This window comes from Mesoplodon mirus (genome assembly GCF_964341445.2).
Source record: "Mesoplodon mirus genome assembly, chromosome: 14".
NCBI classification, from domain to species: domain Eukaryota; kingdom Metazoa; phylum Chordata; class Mammalia; order Artiodactyla; family Ziphiidae; genus Mesoplodon; species Mesoplodon mirus.
Genome location: NC_138990.1, coordinates 67,854,511 through 67,866,809, shown reverse-complemented (window position 1 = coordinate 67,866,809; position 12,299 = coordinate 67,854,511).

Genomic DNA, 12,299 nt, shown 5'->3' with positions numbered 1-12,299 from the left:
TGTGTTATGAGTATAAAATACACACCAGATTTCAAAGACGTAGTATGAAAAAAAGTATATATTATAATGTCTCATTAGTGATTTTCATATTGACTTTATATTGACTACATGATAATATTTTGTATGTATGGGGCTAATAAATATATTACTAAAATTAATTTCCTCTCTTCTTACTTAGTAAATGTGGCTACTATAAAATTTGAAATAATATATGTAGCTCACATAATATTTATATTGGAAACTATCTTTCTAAGCCATGAAAGGCCATGGAAATTAACATTAAGGAACTTATATTCTTTCTTCCCCTGTTTGTATGTGATTTGAACATGTTTTCTTGGGGAAAATATATACTACAAATTGTCTTTGAACTTCATTTATCAGACTTTTGTTCAACTAACATTGTGATGCACCAAATATCTGATAAGCATCTACCATGATCCAGGCACTGTGCTCTCAGAGAGTTAGTGAAGAAAGTAAACAAGGTCCCTTTCCTGAAGTAATCTGTAGTCTACTATGTTAAGACAACAAACTAACAAATCACGGTAAAGTGTAGTGAGGAAAGAAAGCATGGTTTGGGTTTGGAAACAGTTGACAGTAGCATTTCTCAGGGTAATGTTACCATTGTAGATGGGTTCATAGCAGAGGAAATAGTTGCTTACAATGAACTTTTAGGTGGCAAGAATGAGAATAGGTGGGGGCAGAGGTATTCTCTCTGTGCTAACTGAAATCTTAATGTAAAACTATCTCCTGCTCTCTCTACTAGTAGAAATAGCAGTCTTGCTACATACCACATAGGTATTAAATGTGATAGTTTTTGTGTATAAGGAGAATAGAAATGATTTCTTGAGTTTTACTCCTTTGATCTTGGTGGATTCTTTCAAACTAGCATTTTCTCAGGAAATACAAGTTCTATAGTTCATCTGCCTTGGAAGTCGAATGCCTTCAATCATTCACCTACTGGTCTTCAACTCATTAGTGGCTCCAGTGTTGTGCACTAACCTAACTCACAGTGTGAATCATTTTTGGTGCATTAGACAGAAGCATTTACAGAACTTTCTGAGGTTAGTATATTCCTTACACACAATTTGATAGTTTCTAGAGTATGATTTTTAAAACATATTTTAAAGGTAAGCCTCAATTTGGGATGAGGAGCTGATTTATTTCTGTTGTGATTAGATCACACACATCAGACTTTAGTGAGGAAATCCACATTGTTTTTGATTTAGACCCTATTTCCCAAAAAGACTTAGACAAAAAATACAAACCCTCCTAGAACAGATCCTCTATGCCTTTAACCATCATACTGGTGAAGCTATACCTCTTTCTACTGGTTAAGGGAACACCTTTGGAAGGAAACTTGAAACTTGAAAACAATTGGTTTATGGAACATATGCATTTAATATTTTCATTCATTCAGTTCCTTAAACTGTGGTAGGTTATTAGAGAACAATTCTTATGTTATTTTCCTCCTACTAGACAATAAATTGCTAAGAGTTCATTAACAAATGGTAGGGAAAAAGCAAGGGGTTCAGAAAATATGTAGAAAATCCTAAAACAAATGCTTTCCATTCTGGAATAAATAACAGTCATGTCTCAGATCAGTAATTGGACAAAAGGAGCCTAGAATCAAGTTACTCAAAGCATTTAGAATCTTCAGGAAGAAAAAAAAAAAAAAAAAACTGGTGGTTACCATCCAGGATTAAATGCTAAGGAAATTTAGAAAATCTCTAGGAAAACATGTCCCTGCAAATGAATTTATGTAAGTCTATGAAATAAAGCTGGTTGTGCCACTTTGATGAGCTTATAGAAAATATAGAGTCAAAATCTGTGCTTAGCCATATTTATCTGCTCCTCTTAAGGCTGGGAGAATTTTTTCTCTCTGTTCCTGGTCAAAAAGTTCCATTTGTTTTTAATCCTAATTGTCCTGTTTTTCAGATTTAACTTTCAAGCTGCCTCAATGGAAGTGTGGGACATTTTATTTAAAACAAACAAAAAAAAAGAACTCAGGAAATAAAGTGTCTCTGACTCCTGGTTCCTGACAAGATGGAAAAGAAAGGAGCACAGGAATCTGGCTCCTTTCCCAGAGCTTAATCCTGGAGATGCCACAAAAGCAAGTGGGAAGTTGACAGATCTCAGAACATTAAAACCCAGAGATGCAGAAGGTGGAAGGTTCCTGGTCCTGGGTTAGAAGAGAGCCAGAGGCACCAATGGGGAACTAAGAAAAGAAGAGCATTATTGCTGTTCCTTTTTTTCTCTTCCCCAAATTGCTTCAGGGTATCTCTGTTTACTTGTTCCGTCTCAGACAAGATCAAAAAACAAAATAATCAGTGAAGGAAATAGGAGGATGAACTGGAGGATTACAAAACTGACTGTGCTGGAGGGCAAATAAGAAAAGACAGGGGTAGAGGGACCAGCCTCAGATTTCAAAACTTTCTGTTCATTACCTCTTCTGCTCTCAGTCATCTAGTTTATCAGAACGCAGAGAAGAAATCCTTGGGTGTGAGCAGTGTCTGGAGCAGAAGTACAGAAACTCTCCTGATTGAGTATGGGTTGAGGGCAGGAAAATGAGTTTGTTGGTGAACTCAGGTTGTAAGGAAAGAGCATCTCCATCTTGAGGCACATTTCCCAGACTCACTTCCTAAATTCACCTTGGAAGCTATAATTAAGAGTCTGGATTATAACATTTTTCCTGGGTCAATGCATTCCCAGCTAATGCAGCTGCTATTTCCCAAAAAGTTATGTACTCACAGGATAAAATTAGAAATTTGAAGAATATGAAATGTAAAAATAAATAATTAATAAGAAGAAGAAAAGGAAAGGAAAGAACAAAAAGAAAAATTAATTGAACAGACCTCCCCTGCCAAATCAAAATAAAGCATTATAATTAACCCCGGCAGATAGGTAAGAATGATGGAACAGTGAAGCAGAAGTAAGCAGTCTTAAGAATGAATGAAATGAAGATTACCTGAAAATTTAAATAGACTGAGAGCCAAGAGATCAAATGAATAATGAAACACTAACTTATGCTTACAAAAGATATCAATAAAATAATTCTAGGCCCAGATGTTTTTACAGGTGAGTCTTTCCAAAGTTTCTAAAAATAGGTAATTCCTTTCTCTTACACATTGTTACAGAAAAGAGATATAGTTATTTAGGGTTCTCCAGAGAAGCAGAGCCAAAAGGATGTGTGTATATCCAAAAAGAGATTTATTAAAAAGAAATAGCTCACACGATTATGAAGGCTGGCAAGTCCAAAATCTGCCTTGTGGGCAGGCCAGATGGAGACCCAGGAGAACTGATGGTGCAGATGAAGTTCAAAGGCAGCCTTCTGGAGAATTTCATTTTGCTCCTCAGAATTGGAAGGGGGTGTCTTTTTTGTTATATTCAGACCTTCAAATGATTGGCTGAGGCATTATGGAGGGCAATAATAATCCAAGGTTCCCAATTTAAATGTTAATCTCATCCAAAAGCACCCTCCAAGTTGATACATAAATTTAACCATCACAACAGAAAAAAATTCAAAATACATGCATCTAATTTAAAAAGCATGTTTGAAATTCAGATTTCTAACTAGATGAGGATAGCAGAGGAATAGAAAAGCAGAGGCTCTTTTCATTTATGATAATAGTTGTGAAATTTCAAGTAAACTATTAGCTTTGAGTGGTATTAAGAATGTTTAACAAGAGTTTAAATTAGAAAAATACCAGAGCTACATCTTTATCCTAAAACAAATAATTACCATCAAAGGCAAAAATATTTCACATGCTAAAGATAAATTTTGCACACATAAAAGCAGATGCCAAGAATCTAAGTCATCCTATCAAACATAAAGATTACATTGTTGGTGTTTTTTTGATATCTACACATTGTAAGAATTTTGACAAATCAAATAGAAGGAATTCACACACCTAATAAATAGTTTTTGTTTTTCTTTTACACTGATATAGAGCAAGGAATCTCCCTTTGGGTGATTAATCAGCTACTCTAAGATCTTTTTTCAGGTTTTAGTTTATTTTTAATCAAATCTGGGTAAAAGGAGACAAATAGATTTTTTATTGAATATAATTTTTTTTTACAAAAGTATATGTTTACTTCTATGCTATTTGACTCCAAAAGTATATTAAAATTTATCACATCCCCACATGTTTTATCCCTAGAATGCAAGCATGATTTAATGTCTTGTTGAACAATAATCAGTATGGAGGCTACAAAAAACAAAGAATATTAGGGGACTTAGGACTGCAAATTGAGAGACACAGATTTGGGTAAAACTGAGAATGTTCTGGGAAAGAGAAAGAGTCAGGAGCTTATATAGGCAAAAGCCACAGGGTTGTTCATGAATTGTTTGATCCTGATGCAAGAAAGGAAATATTTGTCCTTAAGGGATAGGTTGTCATGAGTTATTCTAGGGCAAGGGTCCAATAAGTATCTTGAGTTTCTGGAATATTGTGTAGATGTTCTGGATGTCTATGTTAAGACAAAAAGTGGTCAAAGTTAAGATTCCATCTGGGTTGAGACATGCATAAGTCACACTTCCTCAATGGTCTTCTGGCTCCATTTTAGAGAGCTCTTTTAGCAATACCAACTTCATTTTGATTTTCCTTTCACAGTCTGAAAATCTAGTGAAATAATTTGCCACAAAAGTTGTATAAAGGAGGAAAATCATATAGTTTTTTCAACTAAAAAAGAAAAAAATTCAGTAAATCTCAAACATCAACTCATGATGGAGAAAAATCATTTAAAAGTAAGCAACTTGCTTATTTATTAAATTTATCTACCAGAAATGAGCGTTTGTGTGTGTATGTGTGTGTGTGTGTGTACATCATATGAACTACAAGCCTTATACTTAAGAAGAAAAAATAATTAATGCAGGTATATAACCTCTAAGGAAAAAAAAATGTACATTATTATCACTATTTCTCATCATATACTGAAAATCCTAGCCTAAGTAATAAGTCAGAGGGAAAAAGAAATAGTAGAAGTATAGGATCCAAATGATAGAGTCAAGACTGTCTTCACTTACAAAGATATAAATCACTACATACACAGCCCTATAAATTCAACAGTTACCAAGATTAAATTTCAAAAATCAACAGTGTTCTAAGAGTTTTACTTCTCATATGGCTGATTACCTCCTATCAATCCAACTTTCCCTGACAACTGAAAACAGCTGACAAAAAAATATAAAAGCTACTAGGAAGCACAAGGGAATGACCAATAACAGGCAGATATTGACTGGGAGGAGGAAAGTTGACACTTTGAAGAAGGAAAGTCACTGTGTGAATTTCCTATGTTTACAGCTTTTAGTCTAAGGACAGGCTGTCTAATTCCATTCGAAAATGTGCTGGTTTGAAGACTCAAAGTCCTGGGATGTGAAAACCACAGCAACTAGAAACTGAGGCAAAGAAATTCAAGGAAAGGGAGAGCCAGAAAGGAAAATATCAATTGTTGTTGTAAATTCTGCCCAAACTATTGACTAAGACATGAACTGCAAATACATGGGGAAGCATCTAAACAGCCCAAGTAAGCTAAAAAAAACTAAACTGTTTTGAGCTGTTCCCCACCATGGGTCTGTAGAGTTCATCCAAGTTATGTGCCTGTTAAAAAAGCAAAACAAAAGAAAAATAAAATACTCTTTAGAAGAACATAGTAGAATTCAGAGTTTCTAAAATATATCATTTCATAATGTACAGATTGCAATCCAAAATTTCCCAACATATGTAAAACAGGAAAACTGAGTATTCACAAGAGAAAGGCAATCAATGAAGACCAACTCCAAGATGACTCAGACACTGGAATTAATGGACTAAGATTTTAAAGCAACTAGTATAACTATACTCAATGAGGTAAGAAGAAATACAGTCATAATAAATGAAAAATAGTAAAACCTCAACAGAGGAATACAAAATATATGAAAGAACCAAATGGAAATTCTAGAACTAAAATATGCCCTATCTAAATAAAATATTCACTCAATGGATCTAATAATAAAATGGAGACACCAGAAGAAAGAGTCAGTGAACCTGATGATTAATCAATAGTAAGCATGCAATCTAAAAAACAAAGGAGGGGACTGATTTCTGGTTTCAGCTCCAACATGTAAAGAGGTTGGAAGTTATCAGTTCTGTCCTCCCAAAAAGAAAAAAAAAAAAAGCAGAGAAACCTGAAAATCAATGATTTAAGTGAAATGGAACAACTGCTGAAAATACTTACACAAGGAGTAATAAATAATCTGAATAGGTATATACCTATTAAAGAAATTGAGTGAATAATTAACAAACTTCTCAAAAAGGAAGCAGTATGATCAAATGGCTTCAATGGTGAACACCAACAAACATTTAAGGAAGACATTGAAATGAATTATAATTTTCTATAATCTCTTCAGAAAACAGAAGAGGGAGGACTTACTAACTCAATTGAATGAGGCAAGCATTATACTAATATCAAAACCAGATAAAGACAAGACAATACAAGAAGGATATACATTACAGAACCAATATCTTCCATGAACAGAGATGCAAAAATCCTCAACAGAAATTAGCAAATCAAATCCCCAAATTTATAAAAATAATAATACAACATAACCAAGTGAATTTATTCCAATAATGCAAAGCAGTTTCAACATTAAAAAAAAATCACATAATGTAATCTATCACATCAACAGGCTAAAAAGGAATAATCATACCAATATGTGAAAAAATGCACTTCACAACATCCAGTGACTCTTCATGATAATCTCTCAGCATATTAGGAATGGTGGGGACCTTTCTCAACTTAATAAATAATGTCTACAAAAACCTACAATTTATACCATACATAATGATGAGAAACTGGATGTTTTTCTCCTAAGATCTAGAACATGGCAGGATATGCCCTCTCATCACTCATATTCAGTATCACACTAGAAGTCCTAGCTAGTGCAATAAAACAATAAAAGGAAATTAAAGATACACATATGGAGAAAGTAAATAAAGCTGTCTTTGTTCATATATGACATGATTCTCTATGTAAAAAATCACAAATAATCAACAAAAATACTCCTGGAACTAGTAAGTGGTTGTACCAAGGTTGCAGCATACAAAGTTAATATAGAGAATTCAATTGCTTCCTACATATCAGCAATTAAAAATCAGAAATTGAAATAAAAAACATATCTGCAACCAAAAATGAAATACTAAGATATAAATATGTCACAGAATATGTACAGGATCTATATGAGGAAAACTATAAAACTCTGGTTAAATAAATCAAAGAAGATTTAAATAAATGGAGAAATAGACCATGTAAATGGATAGGAAAACTCAATATTGTTCAGATTCAATTTTTCCCAAGTGACGTATGGATTCAATGCAATCCCAGCCAAAATCCCTGCAAGTTATTTTGTGAAAATCAACAAGCTGATTCTGAAGTTTATGTGTAAAGGCACAAGACCCAGATTAGACAAAATAAAATTGAAGAGAAACAATGAGGTGGAGAAATGACTCTATCTGACTTTAAGATTACTGTAAAGATTCAGTAATTAAGATAACATGGTATTTGCGAAATAACAGACAAATAGATTAATGGAACAGGAGAAATAGCTATTTGTGTAATAGGTTCACATAAATATTGCCAACTGATTTTTGACAAAGGAGCAAGGGTGATACAGCAGAGAAATGACAGACATTTCAATGAAAGGTGCTGGAACAATTGGGCATTTGTATGCAAAAAAATTGTTTTAGACACAGATCTGACACCTTCCACAAAGATTAACTGAAAATGAATGATAGACCTAAATGTAAAACTCAAAATTATATAATTTCTAGAAGATATGAGATAGAAGATATGAAGATATTCTCTGTTAAGAGAATGGAAAGACAAGCCACAGACTGGAAGAAAATATTTGCAAGATAAAGGACTTGTTTCCAAAATACAAAAATAATTCTTAAAACTCAACAATAAGAAAACAAACAACTCAATTAAAAAATAGGCAAGTGGGGCTTCCCTGGTGGCACAGTGGTTGAGAGTCTGCCTGCCGATGCAGAGGACATGGGTTCGTGCCCCAGTCTGGGAAGATCCCACATGCCGCGGAGCGACTGGGCCCGTGGGCCATGGCCACTGAGACTGCACATCTGGAGCCTGTGCTCTGCAATGGGAGAGGCCACAACAGTGAGAGGCCTGCGTATCGCAAAAAAAAAAAAAAAGGCAAGTGATTGAACAGAGACCTCACAAAGAAGATACGCAAATGGAAAATAAGCATATGAATAAATTCTCAACATTTACTATATCATATTTTTATAATAATCATATATCATTAGGGAATTACAAATTAAAACAATGTGATAGCACTACATACTTATTAAAATGGCTAAAATCCAAAAAATTCACAATACCAAATGCTGGTGAGGGTAGAGGGTACAGAGCAACAGGCATTCTTGTTCTTTCCTGGTGGGAATGCAAAATCATGCAGCCACTTTAAAAGAGAGCTCCATAATTTCTTGCAAAGATGAATATACGACACACTCTTACCTTGCAATCTAGAAATCATGCTCCTAGTTATTGACTCAATTGAATTGAAAACTTATGCTTGTTTTTCATAAACAAAAGTGTTTATAAGAGCTTTATTTATAAAGCTGTAAGAAACCAAGATATTTTTCAACAGGTGAATAGATAGAGTATATACATACATGGACTATCACTCAGCAATAAAAAAGAAATATCAGGGGACCCTGGGAAGATGGCAGAAGAGTAAGACGTGGAGATCACCTTCCTCCCCACAGATACATCAGAAATTCATCTACACGTGGAACAACTCCTACAGAACACCTACTGAACGCTGACAGAAGACCTCAGACCCCCGAAAAGGCAAGAAACTCCCCACATACCTGGGTAGGGCAAAAGAAAAAAGAATAAACAGAGACAAAAGGATAGGGACGGGACCTGCACCAGTGGGAGGGAGCCGTGAAGGAGGAAAGGTTTCCACACACTACAAGCCCCTTCGCGGGCGGAGACTGCAGGTGGCGGAGGGGGAAGCTTCGGAGTAGCGGAGGAGAGCACAGCAACAGGGGTGTGGAGGGCAAAGCGGAGAGATTCCGGCACGGAGGATCGGTGCCCTAAGGCACACACCAGCCTGAGAGGCTTGTCTGCTCGGCCGCTGGGGCGGGCGGGGCTGGGAGCTGAGGCTCGGGTATCGGCTTTCAGTCGGAGCGCAGGGAGAGGACTGGGGCTGGCGGCAGGAAGAGAGCCTGAAGGGGTTAGTGCACCACGGCTAGCCCGGAGGAAGTCCGGGGAAAGGGTCTGGAGCTGCCGAAGAGGCAAGAGGCTTTTTCTTCCCTTTTGTTTCCTGGTGCGCGAGGAGAGGGCATTAAGAGGGCTGCTTTGGGAAGCGCCGGAGACGGGCGCGAGCCGCGGCTAAAGGCGCGGACCACGGAGACGGGCGTGGGACGCTGGGGCTGCTGCTGCTGCCGCCGCCACGAGGCCTGTGTGCGAGCGCGGGTCACTGTCCGCCCCGCCTTCCGGGGGGCCTGTGCACCCCGCCACTGCCGGGGTCCCGGAACCCGGGGACGGCTTTCCCGGGAAAGCACACGGAGCGCCTCGGTCTGGTGCAACGTCACGCCGGCCTCTGCCGCCGCAGGCCCGCCCCACTCTGCGCGCCCCTCCCTCCCCTCTGCCTGAGTGAGCCAGAGTTCCCGCATCAGCGGCTCCTTGAAACCCGTCCCGTCTGAGCGAAGAACGGACGCCCTCCGGCGACCTACGCGCAGAGGCGGGGCCAGGTCCAAGACTGAGACCCGGGAGCTGTGAGAGCAGAGAAGAGACAGGGAAATCTCTCTGTGCAGCCTCGGAGGCAGCGGATTAAAGCTCCACGGTCCACTTGATGTGCCCTGTGTCTGTGGAGTGCATGAATAGACAGCGAATCATCCCAAATTGAGGAAGTGGACTTTGAGGACAAGATTTAAGACTTTCCCCCCTTTTCCTCTTTTTATAACGAATTATCCCAAATTAAGGAGGTGGACTTAGCAAGATTTCAGACTTCTCGCCCTTTTCCTCTTTTTACAACGAAGTATCCCAAATTGAGGAGGTGGACTTGGAGAGCAAGATTTTTGATTTTTTCCCCTGCTCTCTTTTTGTGAATGTGTATGTGTATTCTTCCGTGTAAGATTCTCTCTGTATAGCTTTGCTTCCACCATATGTCCCAGGGTTCTATCGGTCCGTTTTTTTTTCAATAATTACTTTTAAATTTTAATAACGCTACTATATTTCATACTTTATTCTATTTTACTTTACCTGCTCTTTCTTTTTTTCCTACCTGCCCTTCCTCCCTCCCTCCCTCCGCCCCTCCTTTCCTTCTTTCTCTCTTTCCTTCCTCCCTCCCTCCCTTCTTCCTTTCACTCTTTCTTTTTCTTTGCTTCCTCCTTCCCTCCCTCCCTCCTGTCTTTCTTTCCTTCCTCCCTCCCTCCCACCCCTCTTCCTTTCACTATCTTTTTCTTTCTTTCCTCCCTCCCTCCTGTCTTTCTTTCTTTCTTTCCTTCCTCCCTCCCTCCCTTCTTCCTTTCACTCTTCCTTTTTCTTTCATTCCTCCCTCTCTCCCTCCTTTCTTTCTTTCTTTCCATCCTTCCTCCCTCTCTCCCTCCTTTCTTTCTTTCTTCCTTCCTTCCTTTCTTTCCTTCTTCCTTTCTTTCTCTCTCTCTTTCTTTCTTCTACTAATTCTTTCTTTCTACTTTTTCTCCCTTTTATTCTGAGCCGGGTAGATGAAAGGCTCTTGATGCTGCAGCCAGGAGCCAGTGCTGTGCCTCTGAAATGGGAGAGCCAACTTCAGGACACGGGTCCACAAGAGACCTCCCAGCTCCACATAATATCAAGCAGCGAAAATCTCCCAGAGATCTCCATCTCAACACCAGCACCCAGCTTCAGTCAACGACCAGCAAACTACAGTGCTGGACACCCTATGCCAAGCAACTAGCAAGGCAGGAACACAACCCCACCCATTAACAGAGAGGCTGCCTAAAAACATTATAAGGCCACAGGCACCCCAAAACACACCACCAGATGTGGACCTGCCCACCAGAAAGACAAGATCCAGCCTCAACCACCAGAACACAGGCTCTAGTCCCCCCCACCAGGAAGCCTACACAACCTACTGAAACAACCTTAGCCACTGGGGACAGACACCAAAAACAACAGGGACTACGAATCTGCAGCCTGCAAAAAGGAGACCCCAAACACAGTAACATAAGCAAAATGAGAAGACAGAAAAACACACAGCAGGTGAAGGAGCAAGATAAAAACCTACCAGACCTAACAAATGAAGAGGTAATAGGCAGTCTACCTGAAAAAGAATTCAGAATAATGATAGTAAAGATGATCCAAGATTCTATTTCCAAGATCCAAAATCTTGGAAATAGAATAGACAAAATGCAAGAAACAGTTAACAAGGACCTAGAAGAACTAAAGATGAATCAAGCATCGATTAAAAACACAATAAATGAAATAAAAAATACTCTAGATGGGATCAATAGCAGAATAACTGAGGCAGAAGAACAGATAAGTGAGGTGGAAGATAAAATAGTGGAAATAACTGCTGCAGAGCAAAATAAAGAAAAAAGAATGAAAAGAACAGAGGACAGAATCAGAGACCTCTGGGACAACATTAAATGCACCAACATTCGAATTATAGGGGTTCCAGAAGAAGAAGAGAAAAAGAAAGGGACTGAGAAAATATTTGAGGAGATTATAGTTGAAAACTTCCCTAATATGGGAAAGGAAATAGTTAATCAAGTCCAGGAGGCACAGAGAGTCCCATACAGAATAAATCCAAGGAGAAATACGCCAAGACACATATTAATCAAACTGTCAAAAATTAAACACAAAGAAATCCTATTAAAAGCAGCAAGGCAAAAACAACAAATAACACACAAGGGAATCCCCATCAGGATAACAGCTGATCTCTCAGCAGAAACTCTACAAGCCAGAAGGGAGTGGCAGGACATAATTAAAGTGATGAAGGAGAGAAACCTGCAACCAAGATTACTCTACCCAGCAAGGATCTCATTCAGATTTGATGGAGAAATTAAAACGTTTACAGACAAGCAAAAGCTGAGAGTTCAGCACCACCAAACCAGCTTTACAACAAATGCTAAAGGAACTTATCTAGGCAAGAAACACAACAGAATGAATATACCTACAATAACGAACCCAAAGAAATTAAGGAAATGGGAATAGGAACATACATATCAATAATAACCTTAAATATAAATGGACTAAATGCTCCCACCAAAAGACACAGATTGGCTGAATGGATACAAAAACAAGACCCATATATA